The sequence below is a fragment of the Ranitomeya variabilis genome, chromosome 6, assembly GCF_051348905.1.
Source record: "Ranitomeya variabilis isolate aRanVar5 chromosome 6, aRanVar5.hap1, whole genome shotgun sequence".
Classification (NCBI taxonomy): domain Eukaryota; kingdom Metazoa; phylum Chordata; class Amphibia; order Anura; family Dendrobatidae; genus Ranitomeya; species Ranitomeya variabilis.
This window is the reverse complement of record NC_135237.1, coordinates 38,844,129-38,867,120: the sequence shown is the minus strand read 5'-3', so window position 1 is coordinate 38,867,120 and position 22,992 is coordinate 38,844,129. Positions and strand designations below refer to the sequence as shown.

At 42.2% G+C, this 22,992-nt stretch overlaps 1 protein-coding gene across 5 annotated transcripts in view; it reads right to left on the bottom strand.

Annotated features, from left to right (window-relative positions):
- Positions 1-22,992, bottom strand: part of RUNDC3B (RUN domain containing 3B) — a 198,573-nt gene that overhangs the window by 49,931 nt on the left and 125,650 nt on the right. The window lies entirely within an intron of this gene.

Here is a 22,992-nt window from a genome sequence, read left to right as displayed (position 1 = left end):
GCTTTAGCTTTATGTTTTAGGTCATTGTCCATCTGTAGTATGAAATGACGACCAATCAGTTTGGCTGCATTTGGCTGGATCTGAGCACACAGTATGGCGGCTCTGAATACCTCAGAATTCATTCGGCTGCTTCTGTCCTGTGTCACATCATCAATAAACACTAGTGACCCAGTGCCACTGGCAGCCATGCATGCCCAAGCCATCACACTGCCTCCGCCGTGTTTTACAGATGATGTGGTATGCTTTGGATCATGAGCTGTACCACGCCTTCGCCATACTGTTCTCTTTCCATCATTCTGGTAGAGGTTGATCTTGGTTTCATCTGTCCAAAGAATGTTCTTCCAGAACTGTGCTGGCTTTTTTAGATGTTTTTTTTAGCAAAGTCCAGTCTAGCCTTTTTATTCTTGATGCTTATGAGTGGCTGCACCGTGCAGTGAACCCTCTGTAGTTACTTTCATGCAGTCTTCTCTTTATGGTAGATTTGGATATTGATGCGCCGACCTCCTGGAGAGTGTTGGTCACTTGGTTGGCTGTTGTGAAGGGGTTTCTCTTCACCATGGAGCTTATTCTGTGATCATCCACCACTGTTGTCTTCCGTGGGCGCCCAGGTCTTTGTGCATTGATGAGTTCACCAGTGCTTTCTTTCTTTCTCAGGATGTACCAAACTGTAGATTTTGCCACTGCTAATATTGTAGCAATTTTTCAGATAGGTTTTTTCTGTTTTCAAAGCTTAAGGATGGCTTGTTTCACCTGCATGGAGAGCTACTTTGACCGCATGTTTACTTAACAGCAAAACCTTCCAAATGCAAGCACCACACCTCAAATCACCTCCAGGCCTTTTATCTGCTTATTTGAGAATTACATAATGAAGGGATTGCCCACACCTGTCCAGGAAATAGCCTTGGAGTCAATTGTCCAATTACTTTTGGTCCCTTTAAAAACAGGGTGGCACAGGTTAAGGAGCTGAAACTCCTAAACCCTTCATCCAATTTTAATGTGGATACCCTCAAATGAAAGCTGAAAGTCTGAACTTCAACTGCATCTGAATTGTTTTGTTTAAAATTCATTGTGGTAATGCCTATAACCAAAAGTAGAAAAATGTTGTCTTTGTCCAAATATATATGGACCTAACTGTATATAGCAGAAATGCTCACTTGCTATGAGGGCCGACCACTGGGCAGCACTCATAGCAATCCAGTTATGACAATCAAAGGTCTGTTGGAGATCTCTGGTTGACATGCCAACTCATCAGTGATCCGCGATCATGTGACTGTCACCGATGGGCAGGATTTATGGCATGCTTACAGGAAGCGTGAGTTAAATGCAGCTAACAGATTGACAGCGGCATTTAATAGGTTCACAGTCGTGGGTGGATCGAGATTCCACCCATGGCTGTTAGAGCCACATGTCAGCTGCTTAAAACAGCAGACATGCTGAGAAAGATGTGGCTCAGTGCCAAAGACCACATCAAAGAGAGGGATTCCGACGTGGGCGTACTATTATGCCCAATTTCAGAAAGGGGTTAATACATAAAACTCTTTAATTTCTATGCTGCATTTAATTCCATACGTGTCGCACTGACAGCACATGGACACAGACAGCACACGGATGTCACACTGATTACACCAGTACTGTTTTTTCCAGTACAGGAATCCCCAGGACGTGTGAAGAAGGCCTAAGGTTGCGTTCCCCTTTAATAAGAAATAGGAAAGCCAATTATCGACAAGGCATGTAACCTGTAATAGCTAGAGATCTTTTCCCGGTCATTCAGAATACAGAACCGTTGAATTATTTTTCAGCAGCAGAGTTATTCTGCTGAATATTTTAACAAGAGGGAATTGTTACTCATCTCTTTGATGTCTATAGACAGAACGCTAATAGTTTTAGGAGACGATAGTAATTAGCATTTTCTATTCATCACAAGAGGCTGATGTTCCTGTCAGGATCGCTGCTCTCCAACTTTCCACCTCTCGTCTTGAAGGGCTTTGACAACTCCTAGATACTTCACGACTGAGGAACTCCTTTAGTTCACGGCAACAGAAGCTGAAATGAGTTTTAATTTACTGAGGTGAAGAGAGTTGAAGAAGTAGACAAACTCCTCTCTTGCTGATAAGTGGCCTCATTTCTCAAAGAGGCAGTACGACAGCCTTATTATTTCCCTAGAGCTTCAGGAAGTTCAGTCTGAGCTGGCGACACAGCTTTTTTTCAATAGCTGAAATCAAAAAGCTAAAATACAAAAAGGCGATATTCTGTCACAACCACAAGGATAGGGTGTATATAGAAGTCCTGTGGACACATAGCAAAGGTCCGAATCGGGCCCTGGCTGTCATGATAACAATCCATCGGGTTCACACGATCACATGGTGAGGGTCATATGAGGGTGAGACTGGAGTGATCTCTACCTAACCATTTACATGTGTTGGCAGATATGCAACAGATACAGACTTATTTGTGTGCAGGAGAAGTTTACACTTTTATGACAGGAGATGGCAATGTTGTTACTGTTATATGCCTAGTTGAATGTAATGCATATACTTGTTATACTTTGGTTTCACTTTCTCTCTGGTAAAAGGTCCTTTAGAATTTCTGTTATGCTGTATTAAGAAGCTGATGCATGTACCTTATGTTCTGTGTAGATAAAAGTTGAATTACCCCATATAATCTACTCTCACAAGTTTCTTCTGCAACCAAACTACGCAACAGGTTATGGGCCCAGCATAGAAGATAAAAAGGACTTGGTGAATGCAAAAGAATACTTCAGAGCAATTCTCTCCAAAAAAGTAAGACAAGTAAGTTAAAAATGACAGAATCAGGGACATGAGTGGTACTAGAGAGAGCATATGCGCTCTATTCCCATAAAACAAGATCTGGAAGCCATGTCTACTAAATTGTAGGAGACACAGACACGTGCACCTGAGTATGTAAAGCAAGATGAAAATGTCACTCATGTAGGCAACAGAGTGGAGGAATTGGAAGCGGACTCATTTTTCTATTCATCAGAGACTTAATGAACAACACTTGGTCATATCTGAACATACCATACAGATCAGAGAAATTCTCACCAACCTGGAGGACATAGAAAATGGTCATATATCAAACAACCTCCGCATTAGAGGCATGTCCAAGGACGTACTCCTCTAAGAGTTGGAGAAAACTGTGAGTACTCTTTTCTGTAAATTGTCGGGGAAAGAGACTAACCACCATATTGAAATGGATAGAATCCATAGAGTGCTAGGCCCTAAACCAACTTCAGCATCCAGGCTATGAGACATTATTTGCTGAATTAACTTTTTCAAGGAAAAAGCCTATTTTACAGGCTGCAAGAGCCAAACAGGGCATTCAATTTCTGGGATGTGATATACTAGTTCTCCCAGATTTAGCGCAACGTTCTCTCCAACTAGTCAGAGCTTTACGCCTCCTCACGCAATCTCTATGAGACTAAGGAATTGTGGGCCTGGGAGACAGCACAACCGCCTAGATCACAACGCTCTCCACGTCACCGAGGCCATCCAGAAGACATGATGTCCTCCCTAGAATGATTGGTTGTTGTTGTGTTTGCTTATTTCTGTGAATTCACTGCTGTAACTCATACTTACCTTCATCTATTGCTGTCATATAATAATTCTAATATTTTTGACTTTTGATCAAACATTGTGGCTTCTTTATCTACCACCCAGATCCTTCATAATCTCCTTCTCCCTTCAAAAACCTTTTCCCTCTCTTCTCCCTCTACATATCCTGCTTTCGGGTATAATACATATGGCTTATTGAGCAATAAGGGTCGCATAAGGATGCCTATTCCTGCCATGGTTTCTTCCCCAGCACCTAGGTTGCTGGACCAAAATTTTAGGTTCAACAAGTTTCCTGTTTGGAATTGCTACTTTAGTTTGGCTTTCAGATGTTTCACCTCCTGGCATCTACTCATTAGTATATTTCCCCCATAAGCTTTGCTTCCTTCAATATGGGTGGCACCATAATAACACCCTGGCAGCAGGCGCGCTGTCTGGGTGTTATGTTTGACTCCGATCCCTCCTTCAAATCCCATATATAATTTCTTGCCCGCTCGTGCCGCTTACACCTAAAGAACATCTCTAGAATCCGCCCTTTTCTCACCGTGGAAACAACGAAAACCCTCACTGTCGCCCTGATCCACTCCCGCCTGGACTACTGCAATGCTCTATTAATTGGCCTTCCCCTCACTCAACTTTCCCCTCTCCAGTCCATCCTTAATGCAGCAGCCAGGGTTGTCTAGCTAATCGGTACTCAGACGTGTCCACTCTTCGCCAGTCGTTACACTGGCTGCCCATTCATTATAGAATCCAATTCAAAGTACTTGTTCTGACCCACAAAGCTCTCCACAGTGCGGCACCCCCTTACATCTCCTCCCTCATTTCGGTCTATCGGCCTAACCAACCGCTGCGCTCTGCAAACGACTTTCGACTAACCTCTGCACTAATCCGTACCTCCCACTCCCAACTCCAAGACTTCTCCTGTGCTGCGCCAATCCTCTGGAATGCTCTACCCCAAGATATTAGGACCATCCACAATTAGCATAGTTTTAGGCGCTCCCTCAAAACACATATGTTCAGAGCGGCCTATCGCGTTCACTAATCAAAGTCATTTTATGCTTGTGTGTAGCCCATTCACTACTTCCATCTATCCCCCAACCCCTGAAGATGGCTGGACCATCATTGTAAATACACACCTGTACTTTGTATCTCCCCCACCTCATTGTAGATTGTAAGCTCTCACGAGCAGGGTCATCTTATTTTGCTTTAATTATTGTATTGTTAACATTGTTATTTATGACTGTTGTGTTTGAAACTGTTAAACTGTAAAGCGCTGCTGAATATGTTGGCGCTATACACGGTGTTCCAAATTATTATGCAAATTGGATTTAAGTGTCATAAAGATTTAATTGTTTTGTTTTTCAAATAAATTCATGGATGGTATTGTGTCTTAGGGCTCAATGGTTCACTGAAATCAATCTTAAACATGTGTGTTAATTAGTTTTCCAGGTGATTCTAATTCAAGGAAAACTACTTAAAAATTATGTTCCACATTATTAAGCAAGCCACAGGTTTCAAGCAATATGTGAAATAAAAAGGATCTCTCTGCTACTGAAAAGCGTTAAATAATGCAATGCCTTGGACAAGGTATGAAAAAATTTGGTATTTTACGAAAACTTAAGAGTGATCATCATACTGTGAAGAGATTTGTGACTGAAACAGAGCAAAGACAGAGTTCATGCAGATAAAGGCATAATGAGGAAGGTTTCTGCTAGACAAATTCATTGGATTAAGAGAGCAGCTGCCAAAATACCATTACAAAGCAGCAAACAGTTATTTGAAGCTGCTGGTGCCTCTGGAGTCCCTCGAACCTCAAGGTGTAGGATCCTTCAAAGGCTTGCTGTGGTGCATAAACAGTGGTGCAGTGGGCCTAGACATACATGAAGACTAATTTTCAAACAGTCTTGTTTACTGATGAGTGTCGAGCAACCCTGGATGGTCCAGATGGATGGAGTAGTGGATGGTTGGTAGTTGGCCACCATGTCCCAACAAGTCTGCGACGTCAGCAATGAGGTGGAGGAGTCATGTTTTGGGTTGGAATCATGGAGAAACAGCTGGTAGGGCCCTTTAAAGTTCCTGAAGGTGTGAAAATGTCCTCTGCAAAGTAAATAGAGTTTCTGACTGACAACTTTCTTCTATGGTCTAAAAAGCAGAAACGTGCCTTCAAGAGCAAAATCATCTTCATGCTGCAAAGAATCCCTCTGAGTCATTGGCTGCTATGGGCATAAAAGGAGATAAACTCATGGTGTGGCCACCATCTTCCCCTGACCTCAACCCTATAGAGAACCTTAGGAGTATTATTAAGCAAAAGATCTATGAGGGTGGGAGGCAGTTCACATCAAAACAGCAGCTCTGGGAGGCTATTCTGACTTCATGCAAAGAACTACAAGCAGAAACTCTCCAAAAACGAAGGATTCCTATGTTAACATGTAACTTGGCCTGAGGATGTTTTGGAGTTAAATAGCTTTTTTGTTCAGTGGATGTGACCTCCTAATGCTGCAAATTCCACAAATGAGCATTTTCAGTTCTTTAAAACATATCAAATGTTTAGAAATTCTACTGTGCCTAATAATTTGGAACAGTGCATTTTGAGTTTTTATTCATTTTGGAGATTATACGGTTATCATTGGGAGGTTTCTTCAATAAAATTCGATGTATACTCTAATAGGTGATTACTTTTATTAGACTGACTGTCATTTGCACCGACCATTTAGGAAAATCTGAGAAAAATATAATTTGCATAATAATTTGGAACATAGTGTATAAAGATACAAGAACAAGTACAATACGGTATGGTCTCATTCTACTAGTCCCTCGATTGAAACTAAGGGTGTAACTATAGCTTTTCACAAACCCTCAAAGGGAACCTGTCACCCCCAAAATCGAAGATGAGCTAAGCCCACCAGCATCAGGGGCTTATCTACAGCATTCTGTAATGCTGTAGATAAGCCCCCGATGTATCCTGAAAGATGAGAAAAAGAGGTTAGATTATACTCACCCAGGGGTGGTCCCGATGCGGACCGGTCCGATGGGCGTCGCGGTCTGGGGGCCTCTTATCTTCTTACAATGACATCCTCTTCTTGCCTTTAAGCTGCGGCTCTGGCGCAGGCGTACTTGGTCTGCCCTGTTGAGGGCAGAGCAAAGTACTGCAGTGCGCAGTCAGGGTCAGAGAGGCCCAGCGCCTGTGCACTGCAGTACTTTGCTCTGCCATCAACAGGGCAGACAATGTACGCCTGCGCCAGAGCCGCAGCGTGAAGACAAGAGGACGTCATCCTATGAAGATAGGAGGCCCCGGACCGCGACGCCCATCGGACCGGACCGCCCCCCGGTGAGTATAATCTAACCTCTTTTTCTCATCTTTCAGGATACATCATGGGCTTATCTTCAGCATTCCAGAATGCTGTAGATAAGCCCCTGATGCTTGTGGGCTTAGCTCATCTTTGATTTTGGGGGTGACAGGTTCCCTTTAAATATCCAGATTTTAGACTCTAAGATAAACACTGAATGCAGAGTCATCTTTCTCAAGATATTTACGGTTAATAAAACCTTTGTCTTTGCTAACAATTACTTTCCTAACTCAGATCAGGGGACATTCGGTGTGAAGGTGCTACAGACTCTGGACGAGTTTGCAGGGAGGTCCTGTATCATCAATATTCCCTTGGATCCCACAACTGACTCTTCTTTGGGTAGGTCGACTGTTCCCTTTCGTCAGTTCGTAAGTGAAAAAAAAAAAAAAGCTAGAACAACTTTACCTAGTGGATTTATGGCATGTCCTCCATTGGGGCCAGAAAGACTACACTCACCACTTCTTCTCCCACCTGTTCCCTAGGCTCCTTTATATGGTACGATCATGCTCCAGTTCTAGGGGCACTTGACTTATTCCTACAAACTTCTAGAGATTTCGCTTGGAGACTTAATGATCATCTCTTAAAAGATCATCTCAACACCAAGGAGATAAGGGAAGCCATGACCACATTAATTGAAGTCCATAAAAATGACAACACCTGCACCAGCATTAAGTGGGAAAAATTTAAGTGCATACCAAGGGGTATATTTACAGCCTATGGCTCTAGAAACAAAATAGAAGACTCTGAAACTGTCACGACTCTGTTGTCCAGTGTCCCAGGATCTAGGATTCCTTCCCTGTCCCCAACACTAGGGGCGCCCTAGCTTGTATTATTCCCCAGATTACTTGTGCTGGTGAATACGTCGGGGGCACGTACCTTGCCTTAGCTCCTTAATCTGCCCTCAGTCTGTACCCTTCTGTCATCCAGTGAAGAGGGGAGTAGTAGTGTACTGCAAAACACCAACCAGACTAACAAGGTACTACGAACTGGGATAAAGGAAAATGCCAATCATACAAGTATACTCACACAAACAACAGAGGTATACACCCGGGAGCAGAGGATCGGATTAAACCAAAGTAGTAAAAAAAGGGGACTTAGCACACACCCAAAACCTGGCAACAGTCTCAGATGAATCCACCAAACGCCTTCTCAAACAACAGCCTCCAACCACCATCTATTAACCATGCAGAATGAGCTGGCTCTGAAATTAGTGGTAGCCAGGGCCCAGATTATATAGGAGAGGGGAGTGGCTAACAGTGAACAGCTGAGAGCCTTAATGCAGGAAAGCATCCATAAGCTTTCAACTAAGCAGATTAACCCCTGCATTGCTAAAAGAAGCCTGCACTGTTTAATATGGAGGTGAAGTGCTTGCAAACAGTGCAGGAGTAGGACAAATCACACGCTTTGGTCTTCTGACACTTCTCTGTTGTAGTAAAGCCATGACAGAAACCCTTACAGTGCTTCTGACTTCCCTTGCCTCTCTGGAGATCTTAAATAAAACTAAACCCTCTAAAATCACCAAAGCTGCAATATCAGAAACACAAAACACAAATTCTCCAAATACTGGATCAAAAATATTGATGTGTATGTGATAAGATCCATAAAGATTATTTTGAATATGGTAATAAGTGTGGCAAATGGCTCTCCCGTTCACTTCACCTCCGACTCTTCTTTTCACATATTATGTCCATTAATTCTCCATCCAAGGGTTTAGTCCACTGCCCCTCGGACATCTTAGAAGAATTTAGGTTATATTACTCATCTCGCTATCATTTAAACGGAGACAACACTTCAGGAGAATAGAAGTCCAAAAACATTACGTAATATCTGGACTCCTTTGCGCCCCATTCCTTGGACGAATCACAATCTCAAGTTCTAGATAAAGACTTGGCCCAATCCCAACTTTTTTGAAATTTGTTGCTGACTTGAACTTCTAAATAAGTTTTTTTTTCTTTTAATGAAATGGAAAAATGTCCAACATTCAACTTCTCATCTGTGTTGTATGTTCTGTGATTAATAGAATAAGAAATTTCCAACTCATTGCATTGTTTATTTTACTTTTACACAGTGTCCCAACTTTTTTGGAATTGGCATCGTAGATGTGAAAAGATGTTCTTCATTGGGCTAGATAGAAGCTGCTATTAAGCACTTCTGATAATTAGACGCTCACAGTCATGAGACTTTCATCCGGTTGTTGATTATCATAATTATGCCTCTTTATAATTTTCTCATAGAAAAAGGAAAAGATTGTGCTCTGGCACAGACAATTGCTCAGCGTTAATCTATGAAAAGAGAAATGATTCATTGGCCTAAGGTCTTGGTGAGATAGCTCACATGCATGGAATACATTTTTTTTTTTTTTTAAATGCTAGAGAAGTAATAACACAAGGCATTAGAGTTAAGGTCAGTATTGGATCTTTTAAGTTGATGAAGCTGTAGGATTCTGTTACAGAGCTACAAAACTCCACCATTGACATAGGGGTAAATTTACTAAGACTATTAGAAATCAGATGGCAATATGGCAATAGATAATTTTCCCATGGATTTGATAATATTCTGCTACCACTAGAGGGAGCTCAAGAGCTGACTGTATACAGCTTACACATGGAACTCAATAATAACACAGTATGCAGTATTTGAAAAACCCCAATGCTACTGAAGTGTGGACTGTGTATGAAAGTGAAGCATAAGAAAATAATAATGTGATGTGTTTCTCAAAAAGTCAAATTATTCACTGTATATTCCAATTACTCCCTCAATTGATGTTGTCCTACAGGACTTGAAGGGGTTGTCCACACCTTACTGATCCTCTAATACAGAGGCCAGCCTGTTCTAAAAATAATAATCAGAGCTAAGTGTTTCTGTTACTCACATGTCCTGGATTCAGAGCCCATTCTCTTTCGCCAGGTTCCTCTGCTCTTCTACATGTCTGGTTGCCGGTTGCCATTTTGCCAGGCTCAGATGATCAGGAGCTGACAATTCAGGTCGTTAGCGCACAAGCCTCTACACACTGCTGCGACTGCTCTGACATTTTGAACCTCATGACAAACTCAGCTCTTCTACCATTGTTCACATCATTGGGTGGCTATGCTACATTGTTGTGCCTGCTCTGACTCTTGAACCTTAAAGCAAATCCAGCTCTGCTAGTCCTGCTCACATCACTGGGTAACTCCGCCACATCACTCGGTATGCTCTGTAATATTGGACTCTCCTGCAATCCAGCTCTGCTAGTCCTGCTCACATCATTGGGTAGCTATGATACAACGCTGTGTATGCTCTGTAATATTGGACTCTCCTGCAAATCCAGCTCTGCTAGTCCTGCTCACATCACTGGGTAACTCCGCTACATCACTCGGTATGCTCTGTAATATTGGACTCTCCTGCAATCCAGCTCTGCTAGTCCTGCTCACATCATTGGGTAGCTATGATACAACGCTGTGTATGCTCTGTAATATTGGACTCTCCCGCAAATCCAGCTCTGCTAGTCCTGCTCACATAACTGGGTAACTGATACATCGCTGTGTATGCTCTGTGATACTGGACTCTCCTGCAAACTGAGCTCTGCTACATTACCAAGTCAACTTCGCTATATCATTGAAGCAGTTCTACCTCTGAAACTCCAGTGCAACTCCACTATATCATAGGACGAGACCTATCCCCAAGCCTTCTGTGTGGCTCAGCTTGGTTTCACACCCTGTAGATGTATTTTCTGTCCTTTTGTGGACTACAATTGTACTACGCCTGTTACTGCTGCTTCTTATCAGCTACAATGGCTCCCGAGGTTCCAACTCAGCTTTTCTAGGGGCCATCCAGGAACAACCACCTTTGTTATCCCAACGTGGTCATTCTGCTGCACCAACACAATTAGTCCGTGCTACTCGCCTGAGAATCTACTTCATTGGGTGAGACACTTTTTGCTTCAGCTGGTTCCCTTCCCACAGGACTGTCTATAGTCACAGGCCTACCAAGTCTATTGGTAAATCTGGCCTGGGTTACACTCAGCATGCTATGTATCTTCTATAGCAGGGCTTCACAAAACGTTTTCTGAAATCTTAAATAAAATCCATTGGCAACAACCATTTCCCGAATGACGCACTTCAACCACTGAGAATAAAGTCCATTCATACAATGGAAATGCTTCTTAGACCTGGATGACTCAGACATTAGAAAATAAAAATACATTGAATCAATCAGTGGCACTGACAAGATAAAGTGCTGTCGGAAACATTTCTATGTGGAACTTTCAGAATGAAAGGTTAAGCGTTTTATTGGCCCGGAATCTTCATCATTCAAATACTTCTTATATACAGGAATATTCATCCTAAGTGGGAGAGTAGATCACTAGGTGGTTGTAAGAAGGTTCAAAATGAGTCCACCATCTCCTTCCAGAAGGAGATAGTTCCTGGCATTTAATTTATTCTGCATACGCCACATCTTTGCATATGTTATATTGTGTAATTTTAGGTTTTGTATTCCCTTATTATAGGTCGATGTATATATTATGCCGATTCAATACTGCTATGTGATGTGTGCTGCCGAGACTGAAATAGGACAGATGTGCCACCATGTGAAGAACATCGAATAAGAGAACCGCCGCATAACCAGCTCTACCCTCTCCTAGTGTATCCTCACCCATCCCCTGTAGACTGTGAGCCCTCGCGGGCAGCGTCCTCCCTCCTTATGTACCCGTGTGCCTTGATTTTGCTCATGTTTAATGTATTTGTCTATATTTGCCCCGTATTTCACATGTAAAGCGCCATGGAATAAATGGCGCTATAAAAATGAATAATAATAATAAATAAAAATAATAATAATAATAAGAGATGCAACCGAATGAAAATTCCTGGTCAGATAATGTCTGGCAAGATTGCACTGGTTTCCGGTAGGAAGTCTAAGGTGCTTCAAATTAAGAGTGATGGTTGCGCCAAGTTGTTGGGGACATGGCCGTGTCACAGTGTTAACATGGGATCGGCATGAGAATGTGCACCCACACCCCTGGAAACAAAGAATATAAAAGGTGGCTGACTAAAGAAAGCTGCAAAGCTCAACAGAAAAAAAAGTCTGCATCCTAGCTAGAATGTAGTGGGGGTGAGGAGTGCTTGCTATGTATCGTGCACTACCCTATTGAGACACCCACAGAGGAACAAAATACAAAGTTGAGTCAGTGTAGTTTGTTCCCGGTTAGAGAGACTACTGTATGAAAGTACCGCCATGTTGCCTCTTTGTGAGCAAGTTTGCTACCTAACCAACTACTGTCTATTTTCTGAATTCCTCCCATCATCCTTGAGTGGAAAACAAAAAACACTCTACCACTAAGTACCACTGCATCCTATACATAAAAGGGAATCTGTCAGCAAGCTTTTGATATGTAATCTGACAGTAGCATGACATGGAGAAACAGACCCTGATTTCAGAGATGTTTTACTTCATTTACTGGCTGCAGCAGTTGTGAATGAATCACAGTTTTCTCTGCTGCAGATCTAGCAGAGCTCTGAATGCTGAGCCCTGTATAACCCTGCCCACACCACTGATTAGCTGTTTTCTGTGGAGGCGTGATTTGACTAGGAGGCAGGAACCAAATAGTCATGTAGTGATAATCACCTGCTGATAAAACACTGATTATTTTCTTGATACAAAAGCACACAGTCCAGTAAGTGACACATCAGAGTCTTAGCCCCTACATCATGGTCATCTCAGATGACATAGCAAAATTCTGCTGACAGACTCCTTTTAAAGTAGCATATCACTCCTCAAAAAAATCCCTTTAAAAAGTTCAGACTTAGAGTAAGTCCATTGTAAAAGGCAAAATAAAACAAATCCGCTTTGACTCTGTGGACATCACCTTCAGCCCTACATTTGGGGTACATGTCGGGAAACACTACCGTATTCATAGAGCTCCATTCACCACGAGGGGATCAAAAGCTCCAGTTTGGTCTCAGTCAGAGGATTATACATTGGCAAAGCTTCTATTTTTAAAGAAAAGTTAAGTGTGGTTATCCAAGCAGAGGCATTCAAAAAATATATACCATAAAAGGTATGCATTTTGGATTCTTTGGGCAACGTACAACGTCTGGCAATACTCCCAACCAATACGTAGGGCAGGTGGCTCTAATCTGATGAGGACAGAGCTATATACTATGTGGGATTTCGGGATGACCTACATTACAATACACTTGTAAAGCATCAGGTTTAGGCTCGACTTTCTCTAGTGTCATGGCTCCCAATGTTTCCAAAACCAGGTCCATTATAGTGGATCTGTTGCGTAATGACTTTCAGTAGAAACCGGACTAACACCTGTGTGTACAGAGCCTTACATTAACCCGACTGCAAATGATTATCACAGCACAAACCCAATTTTAAAAAGAAGCCATCTTTTTAAAATACAAAAAAAAAAAAAAAGAAGCCATACCTAGCACCAAAATCCACCTCTCGGCTCCAACGCTCGCGACCCAACAGTCTCCATCAGAAATCAGAACGGAAGCAATAGCTTCCCATCCACCAGTCACCTGACCCAACTATTAGTGGTTTCTGTGGTCAGGTCACTGGTGGTCGCGACGTCACTACTTCCGATCCGGCGGCTATACTCTCCTATATGGACTTTAATAAGAGAATGTAAGCCCCCCCGCTCAGACAGCAGAAATATAGCGGGGGTCCCATGTCCACATAGGCCTGGCAATTTATTTCTATACTATGGATATTAGGGGTCAAATTAAGGTCAGGGTTTTTTGCCGTTATCCATGTAAAAGCAGCCAGATTTGGGTTCTGACTGGCTTTTTGCCCGTGATTGATTGGTTGTCAATCAGTTGCCGGGCAGATTTGGTTATGTATTCATGTTAAAGCAGCCAGATCTGGTTCTGTCTGGCTTTTTTGCCCGCCTAAAATTTTGATGATTGATTGGTTGTCAATCAGTTGCTGGGCAGATTTGGCTATTATATATACCGGTGCACCGGCGTTGGATACTCAGTTCGCCGGCGCTTGAAGAAAAGAAGAGACCTCATCGAGAGATGGAGAAGCTTCTGCAGGAACTCCTATCAAGAGCTGGGGAGGAAGACGGGGAGGACTGGCTGAGGAGCTGCTTGGCTATAAAACCTCCTTTAGCAGCCTCCGAAGCCATCGCTCCTCCTCCGGTTCCAGTACCTCCGACGCCAGAGGCAAGGCACGAAGTTGGAGCCCCGGCACCTGAGAGCTCTCCAGCGAGGACCAGGAGGCAGAGGGCAGCTTCCTCACCTGCTCCGCCTCCTGCGGCATCCGGGCTCGGAATGTCATCTACAAGCAGGAAGTCACGTCGCAGCTGCGCGTCGAAGTCTCGCAGCCCTCCGCGGGATTTCGGAGATCGGCTGGGAGTTCCGTCCACGTCATCAGGAGCGGCCAGAGGAGCCAGAAAGGGCACCGGCCGTAAAAGCGCTGCGGTGCCCCTCTCCACTGGCACCCGGTCGGCTCTTGCATCTACTGCACGGGGCTCGAGGTCCGCTCCGCCCCCCTTGTCGTCGGATGAAGAGGAGGTTCGTGTCCCAGGATCTGCCAGGCGGCCGCGCTCGCCCCATTCTGCGGGCTGGAGCGCAGGCTGCGAAGGAGGAAGAAGACCGGACGACCAAGCTGCGAGGGGTGAGACTTCTAATATCCCATTGTCTGTCCCTCAGAATCAGTTAAGAGACTTAATTAAATCTGTAGTAGCCGAAGCATTGGGCGAGGCTAGTAATTTATCTCGGGCATCAGCTTCTCCTGCTCCTTTTTGCCCAGAAGCTCCTGCCCTTGGTATACCTCCTTTGAATCCTTTCAAGGAGGCTTTAACATGTGAGCTTTCTCCACTGGGATTCCATTTGAGCCCCTCAGTTAAGGAGCTCATTTGGAATAATCAATTTGTTGATCTATTTTCATTATTGCCAAGTAGGGATCACCCCCCTAAGTTAGAGAAGAAAGATGACAAATCTGATCATGATGACCCTAAGCGTAATATTAGGTCTTTTAATAACTGGGTCCAAGCGTTTGCTATATATGCTTCTGTGTTGGGGGAGAAATCACCTCACCTTTGTAGTCGTCTCTTCCAACACGTTGACATCATATTAGAAGCTTATAAAAACTTTGGTGGCTCTGCTTGGCTCAGTTATGACGAGGCCTTTAGACATAAGCTGTCAGTTCACCCTGAGCTAAAATGGGGCTCTAAAGACATTGGGTTATGGATCAATCTCATGCTTCCTATGAGGAATGCTGTTGCTAGGCAGCCTTCTTCTTCTGTCAGCAAAAAAGGCGTTTGTTTTGCTTATAATGATTCTTCCTGTAAGTGGAACAATAATTGCCGTTTTCGACATGAATGTTCGTTTTGTGGGAATCCCCACCCCATGTCCAAATGCTTTAAGAAGCAGGCTGCCCAGCAATCTTCTAAAGAATCAATTTCAAAGGGCCCCATCGCCAGTGAAGCTGGAAAACATGGTCCACTGTCTAAGCAAATACCCAGACAGGGAGATCAGTAGTTTACTGTTTAACGGTTTTTCTTTAGGTTTTCATGTTCCACAATTCAAAGGTTCCGGTTGTGTTTTAGTTAAAAATCTCCCATCCATTAATGACTTCCCTGATGTTGCTAGGGAAAATTTTTTTTCTGAATTAGAACTAGGCAGAGTTGCCGGCCCCTTTTTCTCCCCTCCGTATTCAAATTTTCGTTTATCCCCTTTGGGTATTGTTCCCAAAAAGGATCCGGGTTCTTTCCGGATGATTCATCATTTATCTTATCCAGTGGGCCAATCCCTGAATGATGAGGTAGACAAGACAATGTGTTCTGTTACCTATTCCTCATTTGATGGTGCATTGGATTTGCTTAGAAAATTCGGTCCTAATGCCCTCTTGTCCAAATCAGACATTAAATCTGCCTTCAGACTTCTCCCTGTTCATCCGGATGGGTTTAATTCATTGGGTTTTCATTTTGAGAACTGTTTCTTTTTTGACAAATGCCTTCCCATGGGTTTTTCATTATCCTGCTTTTATTTTGAAAATTTTTCATGTTTTTTACATTGGGTTTTGGAGTCTAGCGGTTGTAATGCGGGTATTTTACATTATTTAGATGACTTCCTTTTTGTTGGCCCAGCCCATTCTTCGGCTTGTGAAAATACTCTCTCTAGGTTTCTTGAATTATGTTCATTTTTTGGAATCCCAATTGCCCACGAGAAAACTGTAGCCCCTTCTTGTCTCATTGAATTTTTGGGCATCATAATCGATTCGGTAAAAATGGAAACCGTCCTGCCTCAAGAGAAAATTGACAAACTTCGTAGTTCTCTTGAAAACTTACTGGCAAAGGACAAAATCACTCTTAAGGAACTTCAGTCCCTGCTTGGGCTATTGAATTTTTCCTTAAGGGTCATTCCAATTGGAAGGGTTTTTTCCAGGTCGCTTTATGAAGCTACTAAAGGGCATTCTTCTCCCAATTCTCATATCAGATTGTGTTCTGATATGAAAGAGGACGCAAGAATCTGGCTAGCATTTCTAGCAGGTTTTAATGGCAGATCTATTATTCAATCCCCTTTTGTATCTTCAGATTCTATTCCCCTTGCTTTTTCTGCAGACTCCACTCTAGGGGTGGCCTGCTTGTTTCAATCGCACTGGATATCCCGGAATTGGCCTGTCAATTGGGTTTTTAGGGAATTAAACAAAAACCCTCTTATTATTGAACTGGTATCAATCCTTCTCTGTATTTGCTTATGGGGCCGTGGTTTACAAAATTCCAGGGTTCTATTATATTCCAGGAATCAAGCAGTAGTTTTTTCAATAAATACACTGTCATCCAGGAATGTAGTTGCATCAAAGATTCTGAGAAAATTGGTATTGGAGTGTTTAAACTGCAATATTTGGTTAAAAGCAGTTTCAGGAAATGGTAAAGCTAGTCATTTAACTGATTTTATTTTGCGGCGTCAGTGGTTTGATTTTTATCTACAGGTTCCATTGGCAGACAAAGAGGTGTACGATTGCCCCCTTTCAATTCAGGACATGATTCCGATATAATTCCCTATTTTATTCAGAATTCCTTATCTAACAGATCATGGGCTGATTATTCAGCCGCATGGAGGAAATGGGTCAATTTTTCTGCTCTTTTTGGTTTTGATGCCTCTGCTCCTGACCCGAATTCGGCTTTAAGATTTGCTGAGTCCATGGTCAAACAGGGATTATCTTACTCCGCAGTAGCCAAATGCTTTGCGGGAGTCTCTTTCTTTTTAAAATTGCATGGCGGGACTGCGTTGACGGATTTTTTCTCAGTAAAGCAATTTTTGAAAGGGCTGAAAAGGGAAAGGTTTTTTCCGGATTCAAGGTGCCCTATTTCTATTTCTTTATTGATTGACATTTGTTCTGCCCTTATACATGTTTGTAAAAACTTTGAAGAAGCGCTTTTGTTTAATTCCATATTTTCTATCTCCTTTTTTGGGGCCCTAAGGGTTGGTGAGGTAGTATCAGCCAAAAAATCTGTTTCATCCCCGCTTTTGCTTTCGGATGTCAAATTTTTTGAATCGTTTCTTCTCCTGTTTATCAGGAAGTCTAAAACGGATCAACTCGCGAGAGGAGCGGAGCTAAGATTGAATTCGTTTCCTGAATCTAGAATTTGTCCTGTAACTAATCTATCCAAAGGGATCATGTTTAGGCCCCCAGCTGAAGGCTCCCTTTTTATTCATAGGGATTCTTCCCCGGTGACGGTTTTCCAATTTAGTTTTATTTTAAAGAAGTGTTTGGCATTTTTGGGTAAAAGTCATCTCAAAATTACTTCCCATTTCTTCAGAATTGGTGCGGCTACGGAAGCCTCAAGAGCTGGCCTATCTGACGATAAAATCAAGAGAATGGGTAGATGGGAATCAAAAAGATTCAGAATTTATGTTCGGCCTGATTTATATCCCGATTAATTTTTATTTCTCTTATATTCTACAGTTATTTGGATCGTTGGGCATTCATTTGTCTTCTGGGCCCAGAAGAGGGCCAGCCTTCGATCATATTCTGAGAATTTGTCGTTCCATTCTTCTAAAGTTCAAATTTTTTGGCACGGCATTCGCGGCCTGAATTGGCTTTCTTTAGTCTCTGAGGTAAAGAGTTGTCTGGAGAGGTTCCCTCACCCGGATTTAATTATAGTTCATCTCGCTGGGAATGATTTAGGAAGAATCAACACTTTGAACCTTCTGGCCGCTATTCGGTCAGATCTTACTTATTTAAGACAGATTTTTCCAATCTCTGGTATTGTTTTTTCGGAAATCATTCCCAGGCGTGCTTGGCAATGTACTCAGCTTTCATTTTTGGATAAGATCCGGAAGAGGGTTAATTTTTCCATGAAGAAGTTCTTACCTCTTATTTCTGGGTTTTCTTTTAGACATACAGATTTAGAGGGTTTTTTGCCAGGGATGTTCAGAAACGATTTAGTTCATTTGTCCGATATCGGACTTGATATATTTAATCTTAACATGGGCAATATAATCGAAAAATGGCTGTGTGGTTTGGGGGGGGCCTCGGCTCTTTGATCCTTGGCCTCTTGGGGTAAAAAATCACCCAACCTTGGGTGGATTTGGTTTATGGAAGTTGATGGAAATTTGGAATTATAAACTTATGGATATTATTTATTGGTTATTTAGTTAATTTTTATGGAATTTGTAACTCAAAATAAAACCTCACGGCCATTTATTCCAAACTTTAAAAAGTGTCTTGTGATTTATTATATTATAGTTATAGGCCTTATGGGGACATGGAATACCCCTTTAAAAGAACTGAACAGCATTGGAAAAACATGGCCACACCAAGATGCAATACGAGAAAGGGGCATTTATTTTTGTCACTATACCGATTTGTATGCCATTCGGCGCCTATGGCGAGATGAGCGATCTCTCTTATTTGTGGTGGTCACCCCCACTGTGAGGCGAGGACTCGGACGTACATTTATTTCACGGTAGATAAAGTCGATTATATATCTAACATTGCGTCCTGTTCTCTTCATCCGGAGCGGGTTTCGATGATAACGCGGCGGTGCTCATTCATCCCTCCAGGCCAATTGCGAAGATGAAACATCGTTTAAAGAGAGGTAGAAAGGAAATTGACTTTTGATAGATAATTACTAAGCAGACAAATACTCCCACATCCTATACAAAGAAATAACAATAACCGGCCCAATTCATAAGTCCACAAACACAAGATGAGACCATAAAAGATGGGCTGCAGCCATCGGGAGAGTCGTAGACCACATACCGGCTGCATACCAAGCACGGCCAAGTCTCCAGGAACATGGACAACTTCACTTTTCATTCACTTTTTTGTGTGCAAGGTTATACATTCTACTTTCTATTTACCTATAACCACATTCAATGCTTTTTAGGCCCCAAAAAATCCCCGCCACTCCAGTGAAACTGGTACTGAGGCGATGACGTCCCGCCCGTCAGCCCCTTCCAGTCTTGGTGAGCCGCCACTGCGGCATTAGGTCTTTGTACTGGCAACACCTCTTTCTGTTTTTTTTTTGTCAACCCCTTTACTACTGGTCCATTGAAAATGAGTGAAAAACCTGTTTAATTTGATAATATATATTTCTAAGTGTTGACGTTTTCTGTTACAGATCTGCCCTGCTTCCCTTTACGCAGTTAAAGGGGTTTTCCAGGTTATACTAACTAAGCTAGCTATACTCCAAATACTGGAAGTCACGATACCCCCTAAACTGACGGGGTGGCTGGCGTATGACCGCACGTATGAGATTTGCATACTTCCGGTCACGTGCCGACTAGACATGTACGCTTGCACTAAGCAAGGCATGACACGTCTAGTTGGAATGTCGCGGAAAGTATGAAAATCACATACTTGCAGTTACATGACTGCCCGCCCCAAGTGCCATCATAGGAGAATTCTCGCAGCATGCAGTGATAGTTGGGGACTCCGTTGGATCATTTTTATTTGGAATCAAAGGTTTCTAATTATGCCACTGTCAGAAGAATCTATTAAATTAAAAAAAAAAAAAAAAAACTGGTTGCCTGCAGCCCAGATGTATAAATCTGTACTCTGTGAGCTCCCTCTAGTGGTGGCTGCAAGCAATGTGGTTTATGAATAGAAAATGTATTCCTGTCGTGTATATTATCTATCTATATATGTATGTATATATATATATATATATATATATATATATATATATATATATATATATATATATATATATATGTATATGTATATGTATATATATATATATATATATATATATATATATATATATATATATATATACACACACATACACAGTACAGACCAAAAGTTTGGACACACCTTCTCATTTAAAGATTTTTCTGTATTTTCATGACTATGAAAATTGTACATTCACACTGAAGGCATCAAAACTATGAATTAACACATGTGGAATTATATACTTAACAAAAAAGTGTGAAACAACTGAAATTATGTCTTATATTCTAGGCTCTTCAAAGTAGCCACCTTTTGCTTTGATGACTGCTTTGCACACTCATGGCATTCTCTTGATGAGCTTCAAGAGGTAGTCACCGGGAATGGTTTTCACTTCACAGGTGTGCCCTGTCAGGTTTAATAAGTGTGATTTCTTGAATTATAAATGGGGTTGGGACCATCAGTTGTGTTGAGCAGAAGTCTGGTGGATACGCAGCTGATAGTCCTACTGAATAGACTGTTAGCATTTGTATTATGGCAAGAAAAAATCAGCTAAGTAAAGAAAACCGAGTGGCCATCATTACTTTAAGAAATGAAGGTCAGTCAGTCCGAAAAATTGGGAAAACTTTGAAAGTGTCCCCAAGTGCAGTTGCAAAAACCATCAAGCTCTACAAAAAAACTGGCTCACATGAGGACCGCCTCAGGAAAGGAAGACCAAGAGTCACCTCTGCTTCTGAGGATAAGTTTATCCGAGTCACCTGCCTCAGAAATCGCAGGTTAACAGCAGCTCAGATTAGAGACCAGGTCAATGCCACACAGAGTTCTAGCAGCAGACACATCTCTACAACAACTGTTAAGAGGAGACTTTGTGCAGCAGGCCTTCATGGTAAAATAACTGCTAGGAAACAACTGCTAAGGACAGGCAACAAGCAGAAGAGACTTGTTTGGGCTAAAGAACACAAGGAATGGACATTAGACCAGTGGAAATCTGTGCTTTGGTCTGATGAGTTCAAATTTGAGATCTTTGGTTCCAACCACCGTGTCTTTGTGCGACGCAGAAAAGGTGAACGGATGGACTATACATGCCTGGTTCCCACCGTGAAGCATGGAGGAGGAGGTGTGATGGTGTGGGGGGGCTTTGCTGGTGACACTCTTGGGGATGTATTCAAAATTGAAGGCATACTGAACCAGCATGGCTACCACAGCATCTTGCAGCGGCATGCTATTCCATCCGGTTTGCGTTTATTTGGACCATCATTTATTTTTCAACAGGACAATGACCCCAAACACCTCCAGGCTGTGTAAGGGCTATTTGACCAAGAAGGAGAGTGATGGGGTGCTACGCCAGATGACCTGGCCTCCACAGTCACCAGACCTGAACCCAATCGAGATGGTTTGGGGTGAGCTGGACCGCAGAGTGAAGGCAAAAGGGCCAACAAGTGCTAAGCATCTCTGGGAACTCCTTCAAGATTGTTGGAAGACCATTCCCGGTGACTACCTCTTGAAACTCATCAAGAGAATGCCAAGAGTGTGCAAAGCAGTCATCAAAGCAAAAGGTGGCTACTTTGAAGAAACTAGAATATAAGACATATTTTCAGTTGTTTCACACTTTTTTGTTAAGTATATAATTCCACATGTGTTAATTCATAGTTTTGATGCCTTCAGTGTGAATGTACAATTTTCATAGTCATGAAAATACAGAAAAATCTTTAAATGAGAAGATGTGTCCAAACTTTTGGTCTGTACTGTGTATATATATATATATATATATATATATATATATATATATATATATATATATATATATATATATATATATATATATATATATATATACACACACACACACACACACACACACACACACACTATATATATATACACACACACATACAGTATATACTTATATATATACACATACACCGTATATAGTGTGTTCAGTGCCTGAAATGAAGCGATTGAGAAGTATAATAATGGTCCACAAGTGACAAAAAAGTTTCCAAAAGTATACCGTAACTCGCTGCAATAATTGCAATAACATACAAAGAATAATAATGCAGGAAAATACCATTTATGCTGCACAACTAAACAAAAGAGCACTGAAAACTGCTGTAAAGCAAATGTCAATAAAAGAAAGAAAAATAAATATAAAATTGCGGCACAGCGCCACCAACTGAAAAGGATTTCCACCTTTTATCAGATCAGTCCCAATCATTGCATGCTCCGCTCTTCAATTTCTCACCATTTGTAAGATCTCTGCTTGCTGTTATTGAAAATAAATGTTCTTGTTACGCACAGCGGTTTGAAAACCAGGGGAGCAAAACTGCTTCTCACCGCCGAGATGTTGTTCTAGTTGTATCCGTTCTAGATATTCACGTGAGCTAAAACAAATGGGCCCCCCACCGATCTATGAGAGCGGGGGTCCTGTGCCGCATCTGAATGGCGAGGTAGTTAACATTTTCAGGATTTGCTGGGGGTCCCAGGTGTCAGATAATACATTTATCAACAATTCTGTTTTCCTAGTGGAATAGGATACAAGTGTCTGATCGCTGGGGGTCCGAACTGTGACGAGAATGGGGGCCCTGTGCCCCCAGTTTGAGTACAGCAGTGGAGCCCACCATTCACAGGACTGAGAAAAACAACTGAATAAAGATTAAAGGGGATTTGAGCTTTTTGTTAAAGTTACCAATTTGATGTCGTCCTGATAAAAGGATAAGTTTCCCCCCTCCGCCTACAGCATGGCCGATCTGTGGCCTCAGTGGTCAACTTTTTGGTGGTTGTGATATCATTACTTCCAGTAGCAGCAGCTGTGGAGCAGAGGGCCGATTCTGCAGGCAACTATGGCTTTTTTTTTATCAGGATGGCTTCTCCTTGGGTAATTTTTTGTAAACAGAATATGTCGGCAGGTTTTTGCTACCCTATCTGAGCTGAGCATGATGCAGGAGCACAGACCCCGATTCCAGTAA